Here is a 15,092-nt window from a genome sequence, read left to right as displayed (position 1 = left end):
TGGGGTTTCTTCTATTTAGGGTGCTATTAATTTTATGACTACTGTTATTAATATGCGTCCGCGAGGGATGACGATGGATCGTATGCCTTTGTTTGCTTGGTCAGTGTTTATCACGGCTATTTTGCTTTTAATTTCTCTGTTTGTTTTAGCTGTGCTATTACTATGTTATTAACAGATTGTAATTTGATCACTTCTTTCTTTGATCCAGCTGGAGGAGGGGATCCGGGTCTTTATCAGCATTTATTTTGTTTTTTTGGACATCCTGAGGTTTATATTTTGATTTTACCTGCGTTTGGGATAATTTCACATATTGTTAGTCAGGAGTCGGGAAAAAAAAGAGGCTTTTGGAAGGTTAGGTATGATTTATGCTGTTAGCTATTGGGATTCTTGGTTTTGTAGTGTGAGTTCATCGTATGTTTACTGTGGGGATGGATGTAGACACTCGAACATATTTTACATCGGCAACAATAATTATTGCGGTTCCTACTGGAATTAAGATTTTTAGATGGTTAGGAACTCTTCATAGGACACAGATTAATTATAGACCTTCTATGTGTTGAGGATTAGGATTTATTTTTTTATTTACAGTAGGAGGATTAACGGGCGTTGTGTTGGCTAATTCTTCAGTTGATATTATTTTACATGACACTTATTATGTTGTAGCGCATTTTCGTTATGTGCTCTCGATGGGTGCTGTTTTTGGAATTTTTGCTGGGTTGGCGCATTGATATCCTTTGGTTACCGGATTGGCGTTAAATCCTAAGTGGTTGAAGATTCATTTTTGTACTATGTTTTTGGGAGTTAATATTATTTTCCCTCAGCATTTCTTAGTGTTGAATGGGATGCCCCGACGGTATTCTGATTATCCTGATGCTTATACAGCTTGAAATGTTTTGTCATCTCTTGGATCTATGATTTCTTTAGTAGCTGTATTGGGGTTTATTATCATTATTTGAGAAAGGTTGGTGTCTTACCGTGTTGTTGTGTTTTCATTATATTTTCCTACTTCTATTGAGTGAAAGCATGCATATCCTCCTGCGGATCACAGATATATGGAAATTCCTTTAGTTTCTAATTTCTAAAATGGCAGATAAATGCACTAGGCTTAGGACCTATGAATGAGAATATTATTCTCTTTTAGAATTAATTAATGGCAACTTGAGGGTATATGAGATTGCAAGACAGGGCTTCACCTCTTATGGAGAATTAATTATTTTTCATGATTATGCGATAGTAGTTTTGATTCTTATTACAACTCTTGTAGGGTATATATTATCTAGGTTGTTTTTTAATAGGTCTATTAATCGTTTTTTGTTAGAAAATCAAACGATTGAGGTGATTTTGACTGTTCTCCCTGCTTTGATTTTGATTTTTATTGCTTTACCTTCTCTGGGACTTCTTTATTTGTTAGATGAAGTTAACAATCCAAGTGTAACTTTAAAGTCTATTGGGCATCAGTGATATTGAAGTTATGAGTATTCAGATTTTTCTCAGTTAGAGTTTGATTCGTTTATGGTTCCTACTGAGGAGTTAGGGGAAGCTGGATTTCGACTTTTAGATGTTGATAATCGGGCTGTGTTACCCTTCAATACTCAGATTCGAGTGTTGGTAAGGGCAGCGGACGTTATTCATCCTTGAACGGTTCCTGTTTTGGGGGTGAAAGTTGACGCTATTCCTGGTCGTTTAAATCAAATTAGGTTTTTAATTTCTCGTCCTGGTTTGGTTTATGGTCAGTGTCCGGAAAATTGTGGTGCTAACCATAGTTTTATGCCTTTTGTAGTAGAGAGAGTTTCTGTTAAGTCTTTGTTGTCATGAGTTACATCTTCTGATGAGGCATAGGTTAAATTTCACCAGATGACTGAAGTTTAAGTGTGGGTCTTTTAAACCTATTATAGTATAATTACTTCTGGTGAGTGGTTAAAAAGATAAGCTAAGGTGAAGCTGATGGGTTCATACCCCATTTATGGGCATGATTCCCTCTTTTTAAGGGTTTAGGAGTGGTATAGTTCTTAGGGAGGTTGACGCTGATAATGTCAATTTTGTATTTTAGATATTACCTATACCTCACAAAAGAAATAAGTAATTAATTTGTATTTAATTAAAGAATTTTCTCTTTTGAATTTATTTTTCTTTTCCTAATTTAGTGTTTTTTTCTACCTTGGTTTCGGAAACTTTGCTTTCTCCCTTTCATCTTGTTCATGATTTAGGGCTTGAGTTGGATTGGAGTTGAACTTGTTGTCGTTTATTCCTCTTATAATTACTAAAAGTAATCAGTATTCTTCAGAGGCGGCTTTAAAGTATTTTTTAATTCAAAGTTTGGGGTCTTCTTTAATTATTTTTTCGGCTTCTTTTATGTTGATCTATTTTAGGGTTGTTTCTGTTATTTTATTTTGTGCTTTGATTTTAAACTTAGGAGGTGCCCCCTTTCATTTTTTATTTCCTTAGGTTATGGGGGGTTTGCTTTGGCCTCAGGCTATAATTTTAATGAGGATTCAAAAAATTGCTCCTTTGTTTTTTATTATGTTACTTGGCTAAAGTGAGGATAATGGAGACGTATTTTTCTGTGGCTAGAATGTTATCGGCTGTTGTAAGTGCGGTGGGTGGTATCAATCAGACTTCTTTGCGTAAGGTGCTGGCTTTTTCTTCGATTAATCATATTGGTTGGATGCTTTCTTCTATTTTGGTAAGAGAGGTGACTATAGGTGTTTATTTTTTGTTTTATTCTTTGATTTCTTTATCTGTCGTTGTTCTTTTTCATTATAAGCAAGCTTCCCATTTTAATCATCTTTTGACTTACAATTTTTCTGTTGAGGTAAAGATGTTAATATTTTTTTTCTTTGTTGTCGCTAGGAGGTCTTCCTCCTTTCACTGGTTTTGTTCCGAAGTGGTTAGTTATTCAAGAGTTGGCGAGAGCAGGTAATTTTGTTTTATTAGTTGTGCTTCTTGGATCTGCTCTTGTAACTTTGTATTTTTATCTTCGAGTATCAATTATGTCTTTAACTCTTAGAATTCCTAAGTTAGTAATTTCTTTTGTAGGTCAGCAGGGGTTTAAATGGTTGATGCCATATTGTATGTTTGTTAATTTTTTTGGACTTTTAATTCCGTTTATGATTATAATTGTTTGGTTGATTAGTTAAAGAATAATGTAAGTTTGTCAAACTTAAGTTATCCTGCGAGGATATCATCTGATCCCTCAGATGGCTCCTATTTTATGGCTGAATTTAGTTATTATGTTTTTAATTACATTTGTTGCTTTTATTGTAATGAATTATTATATTAGAGTTCCAAAAAAATTGAATTAAGAGAGGGGGAGATTAATATTGTAGAAAAGATTTGAAAGTGATAGCAAGGTTGTTTTCTATTTTTGAGCCTTCCTCTGGTCTGATGGAGTTGGAATTAAATTGACTTTCTACTTTTGGGAGGTTGATATTTTTGCCTTATATTTATTGGGTTTCTCCTTCTCGGTGATCTGTTGTGTGGAATAAGTTAAATATGGCTTTGCATCAGGAGTTTAAGAATATTCTTGGGTCGAGACAACAGAGGAGAACTATTATTTTTGCGTCTTTATTTTCGTTTATTGTTTTTAATAATTTTTTAGGTCTCTTGCCTTATGTTTTTACTAGATCTAGGCATTTACTTATGACTCTGGGGTTAGCTCTTCCTCTTTGGTTAACTTTTATAAATTATGGTTCGTTTAATCATACTCAGCATATGTTTGCTCATGTAGTCCCTCAGGGGACGCCTGTAGTATTAATACCCTTTATGGAATTAATTGAAAGTATTAGAAATATTATTCGACCTGGGACTTTGGCGGTTCGGGTAATGGCTAATATGATGGCTGGTCATTTGTTGCTGACTCTTTTAGGGGGAACTGGTCGTTCATTGACTTCTTATTTTTTAATTCTTTTATTTGTTGCTCAGGTTTTACTTCTTTTGCTTGAATTTGCTGTCGTAGTTATTCAATCTTATGTTTTTGCCGTTTGAGAACTTTGTTTGCAAGAGAAATTAACTAATGGCATCATCACATGGACATCATGCTTATCATTTGGTAGAAATAAGACCGTGGCCTTTAACTGGATCGATTAGAGCAATAATATTGACTACTGGGTTAGTTAAGTGATTTCATCATTTTAATATGGATATTCTTGTTTTGAGGTTTGTCGCTGTTATATTGACTATAATTCAGTGGTGACGAGATGTAGTACATGAAAGAACTTATCAGGGATTACATACTAGAGTTGTGGTTGCTGGATTACGGTAGGGAATAATTTTGTTTATTGTATCAGAAGTGTTCTTCTTTTTTTCGTTTTTTGGGGCTTTTTTTCATAGGAGGCTGGCGCCTGCTGTGGAGATTGGTATAACTTGGCCGCCTAAGGGAATTGTTCCGTTTAATCCATTTCAAATTCCTCTTTTGAATACTATTATTCTCTTGTCCTCAGGGGCTACAGTAACTTGAGCTCATCATGCGATTATAGGGTCTAATCATAACGAGGCTCTTCAGAGTATTATTACTGTATTTTTAGGTGTTTATTTTACAGCTCTTCAGGCTTTTGAGTAAGCTCCGTTTACTATTGCTGATTCGGTTTTTGGATCTTGTTTTTTTGTAGCGACAGGTTTTCATGGTTTCCATGTAATTATTGGTACCACTTTTTTTTATGGTATGTTTGTAACGTCTTTATATGTGTCATTTTTCTCCAACTCATCATTTTGGTTTTGAGGCCGCTGCATGATATTGGCATTTTGTTGATGTAGTTTGATTGTTTCTTTATATTTTTATTTATTGATGAGGAGGATAAAAGTAAGTAGGTAGATTAGAAAGCGAAGTTTTGCACTTAGTTTCGGCCTAAGCATTGACTATGTAGTCTCTAATTTTGATAAGCCAAAGGAGAGGCTAATCACTGTTAATGATTGAATTGAAGTAACCTTCCTATCAAGAGAAGAGCTTCTATGGTGTAAGTGTAACACGATACGTTTTCGCTGTAAAGTTAAATATTTTTTTTTAGAAGCTAGGCACTTTTAGATGGATTCACCTCTTTCGCAACTTCAACGCGATATTCTATAAATAAATTATAAAAGTAAATATTAAAGAATGAAAGTATGATGGTTAGGACTAGGAAGATTATTACAAAGGATTTAAAGTTCCTGTCACTAAGTATTTGATGAAGTTTAGATGAGTGTATTTATGTTTGGAAGATTCCTTGACCTCCTCCAGTTTCGGATCATCCTTTATCGATTATTTTAGAGTAGTTTTGGCCTAAACTAAGGCTAGATTTGGATAGGTTAAAGGTGGAAAGGAAGGGTAGGAATCATAAAGAGCCTGAAAATACTACTAGTGGGTAAGAATTTAGTGAGTTTAACTTGAAGTTTACGTTTATGATGTTGAGTAGGTAGCCTATTAGTCCTCCGAGGATTCTGATTGTTAATACTAGATTTTTTATGAGGGGGGAAAGGCAAATAACGTAGGATTCAGGAAAGATTAATCAAGATAGTAATGCTCCTCTAAGGATGGCTCCTCTTCTAAGAGCTAGCATAGAAGAAGTTATGATGGAGGATGAGTCGTCAATATTTCTAAATCTAGCTAAGTTAAATTCTCCAGTTATAGAGTAGAAAATTAAGCGGAAAGTGTAACATACTGTTATTATAGTTGCGAAGATATAAAGGAGTAAAATTACAGTATTGATTCATCTTATAAAAGCAACTTCCTGGATGAGATCTTTAGAGTAAAATCCTGCTAGAAAGTGTGTTCCGCATAATGCTAGGTTTGCTTGGTTTATGCATATACAGGTTAAGGGTATGGAAGTTACTAGTCTTCCTATGAGTCGAATGTCTTGGTATTCTTTTACATTATGAATTATGGCTCCGGCACATATGAATAGAAGAGCTTTGAATAGCGCATGAGTAAGAAGATGGAAGAATGCAAGGTCTTTGAATCCTAGGGATAGGATCCTCAGTATTACTCCGAGTTGACTAAGGGTGGATAGAGCAATAATTTTTTTTAAATCATATTCGAAATTAGCTCCTAGCCCTGATATAAATATTGTTAGAGAGCTAAACAGGAGTAGGGTTGGTAAAATTGTTTCGGATAGTGCGGCTCTAAATCGGATGAGAAGGTAAACTCCAGCTGTAACAAGGGTTGAGGAGTGAACCAGTGCTGATACTGGTGTTGGGGCGGCTATAGCAGCTGGGAGTCAGGCGGAGAATGGCAGTTGAGCTCTTTTAGTTATTGCTGCTATAACGATAAGTCTTTTTATTAATAGTGCGAAATTGTCATTTAGGTAAAATACATGGAAAATGAAATTTCAGCCTCCTTCGGTGAATATTAAGACGATTCTTAAAAGGATTGTTACATCTCCAACTCGATTAGATAAAACGGTTAGTATTCCGGCGTTTGCGGATTTTTCGTTTTGATAGTGAATTACTAGAGCATAGGATACTAATCCTAGGCCATCTCATCCTAAAAGAATGCTAATTAAGTTAGGGCTGATAATTAGGAAAATTATAGATAAAACGAAAGCTAGAACTAAGTATATACAGTAAATCGATCTAGGCTGGGGTCTCCTGCTATGTATCTTCCTCTGTAAAAAAGTACTATGGCTGAAATGAATATAACGAATCCTATGAATATTAGGGATATTCAGTCGAAAATGTATGTTGCGACGATAGAGGATGAGTTGATTGTTAGGATTTCTCATTCGATAACGTAGCATGTTGTGTCAAATAAACATAGAAGAGATATGAATAATGAGATTAGAGAGAAAAATATTAGGAAAACTATTCTTGTTAGGTGTATTAAAAATTTTAAAATCATGGTTTAGGATAAAACCTTTATTTTTTTAGCTCCACAGACTAACGTTTTAGTAATAAACTACCCAAACGAATTAAGTTGGAATAGAGTTAGGATATATAAAAGTGAGATTAAAGAAGTTTATTAAGAGTTATTAGAGGTTGTGTATAATTAGGCTTCTTTTTAGAATTAAGATGTTTAGGGGAATTCAGTGAAGCCTTAAAACTAAGTATTCTCGTACTTTTCCTGAGCAACAAGAGTAAAGAGATCTGGAAAATACATCATATTGTCTAAGTGAGTAAAGATAAAGGGTGTAAGCTGCTCTGAAAAAAGATAGTAATCTGATTCTTAAAGCAGTTAGTTTGTTTCAGCTAATGATTCTCATAATTAGATTGATTTCTCCTAATAAATTAATGGAAGGTGGTGCGGCCATGTTACTGATTCTCAGTAAGAATCATCACAGCGCCATTCTTGGCATGAAGTTTAATAAGCCTTTTGTTGATCAGAAGACTTCGTCTTCCAATTCGTTCGTATACTATGTTTGCAAGGCAGAACAGCCCTGAAGAACATAGACCATGACCTACTATTACAACAACAGCACCGTTTATTCCTCAGCATCCAAAACTTAAGAGTCCACATAGCACTAATCTTATGTGAGCGACGGAAGAGTAGGCAATAAGAGATTTTATGTCTACATGTCGTAGACAGATAATACTGACAAAGAATCCTCCTAGAATTGTGAGCCCGACTCATAATCATCTCAGGTTTTTGCTTACTTTGGTAAATAAGGGTAAGATTCGGATTAAGCCGTAGCCTCCTAATTTTAATAAAACTCCGGCTAAAATTACTGATCCTGCTACGGGGGCTTCAACGTGTGCTTTAGGTAGTCATAGGTGAAATAAGTGTATAGGTAGTTTTACAATGAAAGCTGTAATAGAGGAAATGAATCAAATAAAAGATAGGATCCTTAGGTTAACTCTTTGATAGAAAGCTCCTATAGTAAGAGTTCCGTTCGTTTTATAAATGTAAAGAGGCCAGGACAGGGAGGGATGCAAATAAGATGTAGAACAGTATATAAACTCCTGCTTGAATCCGTTCAGGTTGGTATCCTCAGCTTAGGATTAAAATTAGGGTTGGGATTAGGGAAGCTTCGAAGGTGATATAGAATAATAGGTAGTTTATGGACCTAAAGTCAATACTAGAAAAATTAATAAAGCTAAGTTAAGTAATAAAAATAGTCTGGGAAAATTCGAGGTGAATCTAATTTTTACTTTAGATATAATAATAAGTGCCATGATTCAGATGCTTAATAGGATTAAAACATAGCTTAAGTAGGCTGTACCTAACCTGAATCCTAAGTTGTATATAAAAAAAGTCGTGATTGTATAAGATGGCGAATAAAAATGATACAGCCAAGATTCCTGTTTGAATTAAGGATCAGTCCTTTACGAATGTTATTAACATAAGAAGTATAAACAGGCATTTTAGCATTCTAATATATTAAAGGCTCTGAAGTAATCGTTTCCGTGGGAGCGAACAATGGAGACTAGGAGAGCTAGACCTAGGGCTCCTTCACAGGCTGCTAGGACTAAAAAGAAGAGAGAAAAACATAATTCGTTTTCGGTTGAGGAAAGGCAGTTGGATATTAAGAAAAAGATTCCGAGTATAATGAATTCTAATCTTAAGACGGTGTTTAATAAATGTTTTCGGTTTGAAGCGAAAGCTCATAGTCCTCTAAAAATTATAATGAATGCAATAAATAAGAACAAGTTATTTAAAGTTAACATTAGTTTTAATAGTTTAAATAAAAACTCTGGTCTTGTAAACCAGTAATGAAATTTTTTTCTTAAACACCAAGAGATTGGGGTGATAATATATGGTCTTCCTTTTATTATTTTGTTTTCTTTGATTTTTATGCGTTTGATTCATCCTTTGTCAACAGGTCTTGTACTATTAATTCAAACAGTTTTAATTTCAATTACTACGGGGTTATTTGCTAGGAGTTATTGGTTTTCGTATATTTTATTTTTGATTTTTTTGGGTGGAATATTAGTGTTGTTTATTTATGTTGCATCTTTAGCAGCTAATGAGCAGTTTAAGGTTAGAAGGGAATTTTTTAAATCTTTTTTTTAGCATTAATCATCAGATTTTTTTTTATTTTTATGGATCATGTAATGATGGCAAATAAGATTGGAGAGTCAACTACAACTTTTTTATCGAAGTATTCCGACATTAGAAATTCTGCTATAAATGTGAGAACTATTCACAATGATCCTAGGGCCATATTTATGATGTTTATTATTAGTTATTTGCTTTTAACATTGAAAGTTTCATCCATTGTTAAAAATTGCTAACGAGGCACTAGTTGAAATACCAATTCCAAGAAATATTTCCATTTTTTGGAATTTTGGGTCATTGCTTGGGCTGTGTTTGGTTGTTATTTGGCATTTTCTAGGGTAGCTTATATTCAACGAGATGTCAATTATGGGTGATTATTGCGGACTTTACATGCCAACGGGGCGTCTTTTTTCTTTATTTGTTTATATCTTCAAATTGGTCGAGGGATGTATTTTGGTTCTTATATAATTTTTCATGCATGAATGGATGAGTAAATGGGGAGTGTGTCGTCCTATCTCGGCTACCTCCCTTTCCTTGGGGGAAGCAGCCTAGGTATATAGAATAGATTTACCATGAGGTCAAATGTCTTTTTGGGGTGCGATTGTAATTACTAATTTGTTTTCAGCAATTCCTTTTATTGGCACTTCCCTGGTTCAGTGAATTTGAGGAGGATTTGCTGTAGAAAATGCCACTTTAACTCGTTTTTTCACTTTTCATTTTTTGTTTCCGTTTGTTATTGCTGCTGCAACTTTGGTTCACATTTTATTTCTTCATCAGGCTGGGGCGAATAACCCTCTGGGTGTTTTAATTCAGGTAGATAAGGTTCCTTTTCATCCTTATTTCACTTTTAAGGAAATTGTTGGGTTTTTGGTTATGCTAATGGCTCTTGTACTGCTTACTTTGCTTCATCCTTATCTTTTTGGAGATCCGGACAATTTTATTCCTGCGAACCCTTTAGTGACTCCAGCTCATATTCAGCCGGAGTGGTATTTCTTATTTGCTTATGCGATCTTGCGGTCTATTCCTAATAAATTGGGAGGTGTAATTGCCTTAGTGCTTTCGGTGGCAATTCTTATGATCCTTCCTTTTACTCATTTTTCAAAATTTCGAAGTCTCAGGTTTTATCCATTAAATCAAATTTTATTTTGGTTTTTGGTTTCTGTAGTTGTTTTATTGACTTGAATTGGGGCTCGTCCCGTTGAAGATCCTTATATTATTACGGGTCAGGTTTTAACAATTTCTTATTTTAGGTTTTATTTGATTATACCTTTAGCAGCAATGTGATGGGATAAAATGTTAGATTGATTGCTTAGTTTAAAAAAAACAAGTGTTTTGAAAGCATTAGATAAGATCGGTTCTTAGTAATCTTAGGGAGAAGGTGCTTACCTTGTCTTTAATTCCCATAACTAAAATTTTTATTAAACTACTCCCTAGTTAGATTGTTAAAGAAAAGCAAAATAATTTAACTCCTATGAAAAAGATTAGATAGTTAAGGGAAACTGGGAGGAATCTTTTTCAGGCTAAATATATTAGTTTATCGTATCGTAGGCGTGGTAGAGTTCCTCGAACTCAAATAAAAAGAAAGACAATTAAAACTAATTTGAAAAAAAAGAGTAATCTACATGGGTTGGCTCCTAAAAAAAATTAATACGAATAATATTCTTATGAAGAGAATTCTTGCGTATTCAGCTATGAAAATTAAAGCAAATCCTCCTCTTCTGTATTCGGTATTGATTCCTGATACTATAGTAGCCGCAGCGAGAAATGAACGCTGTGGTGGGGCAGCCAGGATGACCGGGGATTCCCCCACTGTAGCCATATCTACATGTCACCGACCATCGGCCACCGCTGCAGCCCCGCTCCATGGTCCTTACCCTGTGTCTCTGGCTTTCTCTTTCTCTCTCGGTTTCTATATAAACTGGTGTATTTCCGAAACTAATTATGAAATTATTATGACTTTTGTTCCACACCACCACTGAGGTAAAAATCAAGGAGAGTTTTCTGTATAAAGGTTTCCCCCCCCTCCTAAGTGTGGCATATGAGCGGGGGAGTGCGGCCTTGCCGATACCTCCGCCTGACCTATAATTATACACTCGCCAGAACTGACCTGCCCTCAGACAAGGGGGGGGGAAACCTTTATACAGAAAACTCTCCTTGATTTTTACCTCAGTGGTGGTGTGAAACAAAAGTCATAATAATTTCATAATTAGTTTCGGAAATACACCAGTTTATATAGAAACCGAGAGAGAAAGAGAAAGCCAGAGACACAGGGTGAGGATCATGGAGCGGGGCTGCAGCGGTGGCCGATGGTCGGTGACATCCTACCTCTATGGTCGGTGACACGTGGATATGGCTACAGTGGGGGAATCCCCGGATGACCGGCTGCCCCACCACAGCGTTCATTTCTCGCTGCGGCTACTATAGTTCTGATTCACCTTCAGCAAAATCAAATGGGGTACGGTTTGTTTCTGCTAGACAAGAAGTGAATCATATTAAAGATAGGGGTAATGTTAATCAAATTATTCAAATATCTTTTTGAAAGCGAGTGAAAAGTTCTATATTGAATCCACCGATTAAAAAGATAAGGGATAAAAGAATAAGAGCAAGTCTAACTTCGTATGAAATTGTTTGAGCGACAGCCCGTAGTCTTCCAAGTATTGAATATTTACAATTTGAAGCTCATCCAGCTCTTATAGTTGAGTAGACTCCTAAGCTTAGACAGCATAAAAAGAATAAAACTCCTGTGTTTAAATGTACTAATCCGGTTTGGTAAGGTAAGATGGCTCAAACTAGTAGGGAGATAAATAATCTGAAAATGGGGGATAGATAGTATGGTAGAAAGTTGGATATAGTCGGTACTGTTTGCTCTTTAGTGAATAATTTTACAGCGTCGGCAAATGGTTGGAGTAGTCCCAGGAATCCTACGATATTGGGTCCTTTCCGAATTTGAATGTATCCTAAAATTTTTCGTTCCAGTAGCGTTACAAAAGCAACTCCAATTAAAACGCAGATAATTAAGACTAGGTAGTTTACAACGATAACTGTGAACACAAAATAGCTAGCTTGAACTATTTAAAGACCTTTGTTTATAAGTTTCATTGAACTGAAATACAAAATTAATTGCTTAGGTGAAAGTGATGTTCATATTTAATAAAATTATTTTAACTACCTAATCCTTTCGTACTAAGGTAGTTTATCATTTTCTTAGAAGATAGAAACCGACCTGGCTCACGCCGGTCTGAACTCAAATCATGTAAAATTTTAAAGGTCGAACAGACTTTCTTTCATAACTGCTGCATTATGTAGAAATTTTAATTCAACATCGAGGTCGCAAACTTTTCTTTCGATGGGAACTCTCAAGAAAAATGACACTGTTATCCCTAAAGTAACTTAATCTTTTAATCTTTAAAAAGGATCAATTTATTATCAGAAATCTTTGTTTAAAAGTAAAAACAGTTAGTTTATTTATATCTTTGTTGCCCCAACAAAAATTTTTTTTAGTATTTTTCCTTACACTAACAAATTGGCTTAATACTAAATATGATGTAAAGATTTATAGGGTCTTATCGTCTTTCTAATATATTAAAGCCTTTTCACTTTAAAGTTAAATTCAATTTTTTTTGTTAAGACAGTATATCTCTCGTTCGACCTTTCATATAAGCCTTCAGTTAAAAGAGTAATGATTATGCTACCTTCGCACGGTCAGAAATACCGCGGCCCTTTAATAATTCAGTGGGCAGGCCAGACTGTGTAAATCTTCACAAAGACATGTTTTTGTTAAACAGGCGGAAATAATATTTGCCGAGTTCCTTAAATAAATTTACAGTATTTAAAAATTTTTATTTATAATAAAAAATATTTTAACATATAAATTTTACTAATGATTTCATAGTAGCTAAACAAATTAAGTTGAAGTTAATTTTCTAATACTTGATATAAAGAACCTGTAAAATTTAAAGTATTTTGTTATATTGGTTGAAGAACCTGGAAAAGATGGCTACTTTTAAGCCTACTTTTACAAGTATCTATCTATGGGTTCTATAATTCTTCATTTTGGAAGAAAAAGCTCTACCATTATCTTTTTAGTTGCACAGGCTAAATAGCTAAGCACGTAAATTAAGTTTATTTCTTAGAAAACCAGATATAAAAGCTCAATTGGCATATCCCCTCTAATATTAAGTTAAAAATTTTATTGCAATAAAAACTTTTTCTTAAAATTAGCTATCTTTTTTTCGGGATGAATATTTATAGATCTAATTTTGAAAACCTATTATACACAAGAAACAATTTCTTATATTTACTTTTAAGAATTTTAAGTGTTATTTCTACTTTCTTTCACAATACTTTTTACTTTCACTATATTGATATTTCGATAAAATCTACTATTCAGGAGAATGAAAAATTAGTTTTCTTATAATGTTTACACTCTTATAACAAAAGGAAGATTGCTGATTTCAAGATAACCTGAATTATAGGTACTCTTCTCGGTGTAAACGAGCTGCTTATTTCAAGCTCTATCTTGCTTTCTAGGTACACTTTCCAGTACACCTATGTTATGACTTAGCTCATCTTAGATTAATGAAAGCGACGGGCGATATGTGCACATTTTAGAGCTAAAATCAGGTTGTCTTATTAAAGCAAACCTTACTTTTAAGTCCACCTTCAAAATTTGTATTCTGAATTTTATTCGTGATAACATTAATTTTATTGTAACCCATCTTAACCTATATATGTGCTGCACCTTGATCTAATATTTTAATGGAATTATTTCAATAACTTGTTCTGTAAAAGTTATCTCAATGACGGTATACAAACTATATAATATAGGTAAGATTTTTCGTGGTTTATCGTTTAAAAGACAAGTTCCCCTAATTAGACTAAAATACCGCCAAATTCTTTGAATTTAGAGCACATAGCTGTTACTAATCAGATATAAATTTTTCTTAAAGGTATAGGAGGGTATCTAATCCTGGTTTATTTCCTTTGTTTGTTAACTTATTAAGATGAATTATTTATTTATCCTTAAAAAAGTGATTTCACCCTTTATAAAATTAAAAAAATCATTACTATATATATATATATATATATATATATATATATATATATATATATATATATATATATATATATATATATACGGCAAATACCACTTGTTAAGTATTCTGATACTGTAGCGCTGAGTTAAATATCGATTTGTATTCACTCTCCCTTGAAGTATAACCGCGACTGCTGGCACAAGATTTAGCCGGAGATAATTCAATTTACCTTTTCCAGTTTTCACTGATGTGAAAATAATACACACTGAGATCTATTAGAGCTTGAAGTTTTAAACTTATTAGCTCGGGAACACTGAAATTTTCATGTTATTAATTGAAAATCGAATATTTAAAGCAAGAATCAAACTTATATTTATGTTTATAAGAATGTTGATGTTTAATTTTATATGAATTTAAAATGTGTGAAGTAAATTTTTAAACATAGTAAATTTTTGTCTTAAGTTTCTCGTGCTATATATATACAGTACATTCAAAACCAGCTCACACACAAACTTATACAAAAACTTAAAGAAAACAGAACAGCAGTCGTATACAGCTAGAACAAATCCAATCAATAATCCCCGCTTCTCCTCAACAGCCCCGAATATCGACTGCTTAAAAGCATACAACATACATTCCTTGTACATAATCATAAGAAGACCAATCCCACTTTACAATCTACTGTCTCATGCGACCATATCTGTTACGGAACGGGGTGCGTAGTGTTGGTTAGAACGTAGTGGTTGCTAGATTATGCATTCAGTTCTTGTCTCTTCGTTCTTTTCCTTCTCCTCCTCTGCCTTGCAAGACAGTGCTTTATCCATTCTCACTGCAGTCTGTGGAGTGAGAAAAACCGAGATTTTTCACTCGATAATTGAAGACCAGGGAGCCTATTTCCATCTTTGTGTGTGTGTGTGTGTGTGTGTGTGTGTGTGTGTGTGTGTGTGTGTGTGTGTGTGTAGTTGGAGCTTGGTTACCCTAGACTTTTGTTATCCCAGATGTATTAGATAAAGCATCTGAACTAAAGCCTTGTGTTTGCGTCTGAAATTGTGGGAACATCAGGGATTCCTCTGCGATTCATTACCATATCAGTCTCGTTCAGGAAATGCCATCTAACCTTGATAAATCATACAAAGTGCTCTCATTATCGCCCG

At 34.2% G+C, this 15,092-nt stretch overlaps 6 pseudogenes; 4 read left to right on the top strand and 2 right to left on the bottom strand.

The window, feature by feature from the left end:
• The first annotated feature begins 388 nt into the window (after positions 1-388).
• Positions 389-1,082, top strand: LOC145392663 (cytochrome c oxidase subunit 1 pseudogene; annotated as a pseudogene).
• A 68-nt stretch (positions 1,083-1,150) lies between these two features.
• On the top strand, positions 1,151-1,815 carry LOC145392938 (cytochrome c oxidase subunit 2 pseudogene; annotated as a pseudogene).
• A 39-nt stretch (positions 1,816-1,854) lies between these two features.
• Positions 1,855-3,021, top strand: LOC145392661 (NADH-ubiquinone oxidoreductase chain 2-like; annotated as a pseudogene).
• Positions 3,022-3,052: 31 nt separating this feature from the next.
• Positions 3,053-4,013, top strand: LOC145392660 (ATP synthase subunit a pseudogene; annotated as a pseudogene).
• A 993-nt stretch (positions 4,014-5,006) lies between these two features.
• LOC145392659 (NADH-ubiquinone oxidoreductase chain 5 pseudogene) lies at positions 5,007-6,808 on the bottom strand (annotated as a pseudogene).
• Positions 6,809-13,429: 6,621 nt separating this feature from the next.
• Positions 13,430-13,830, bottom strand: LOC145393208 (small subunit ribosomal RNA; annotated as a pseudogene).
• Positions 13,831-15,092: the final 1,262 nt, after the last annotated feature.

Source organism: Coenobita brevimanus, chromosome 23 (assembly GCF_032717465.1).
Source record: "Coenobita brevimanus isolate Jiangsu-jjx chromosome 23, ASM3271746v2, whole genome shotgun sequence".
NCBI classification, from domain to species: Eukaryota; Metazoa; Arthropoda; class Malacostraca; order Decapoda; family Coenobitidae; genus Coenobita; species Coenobita brevimanus.
The sequence above is the reverse complement of the archived record's forward strand: the minus strand, read 5'-3'. Positions and strand labels throughout refer to the sequence as shown.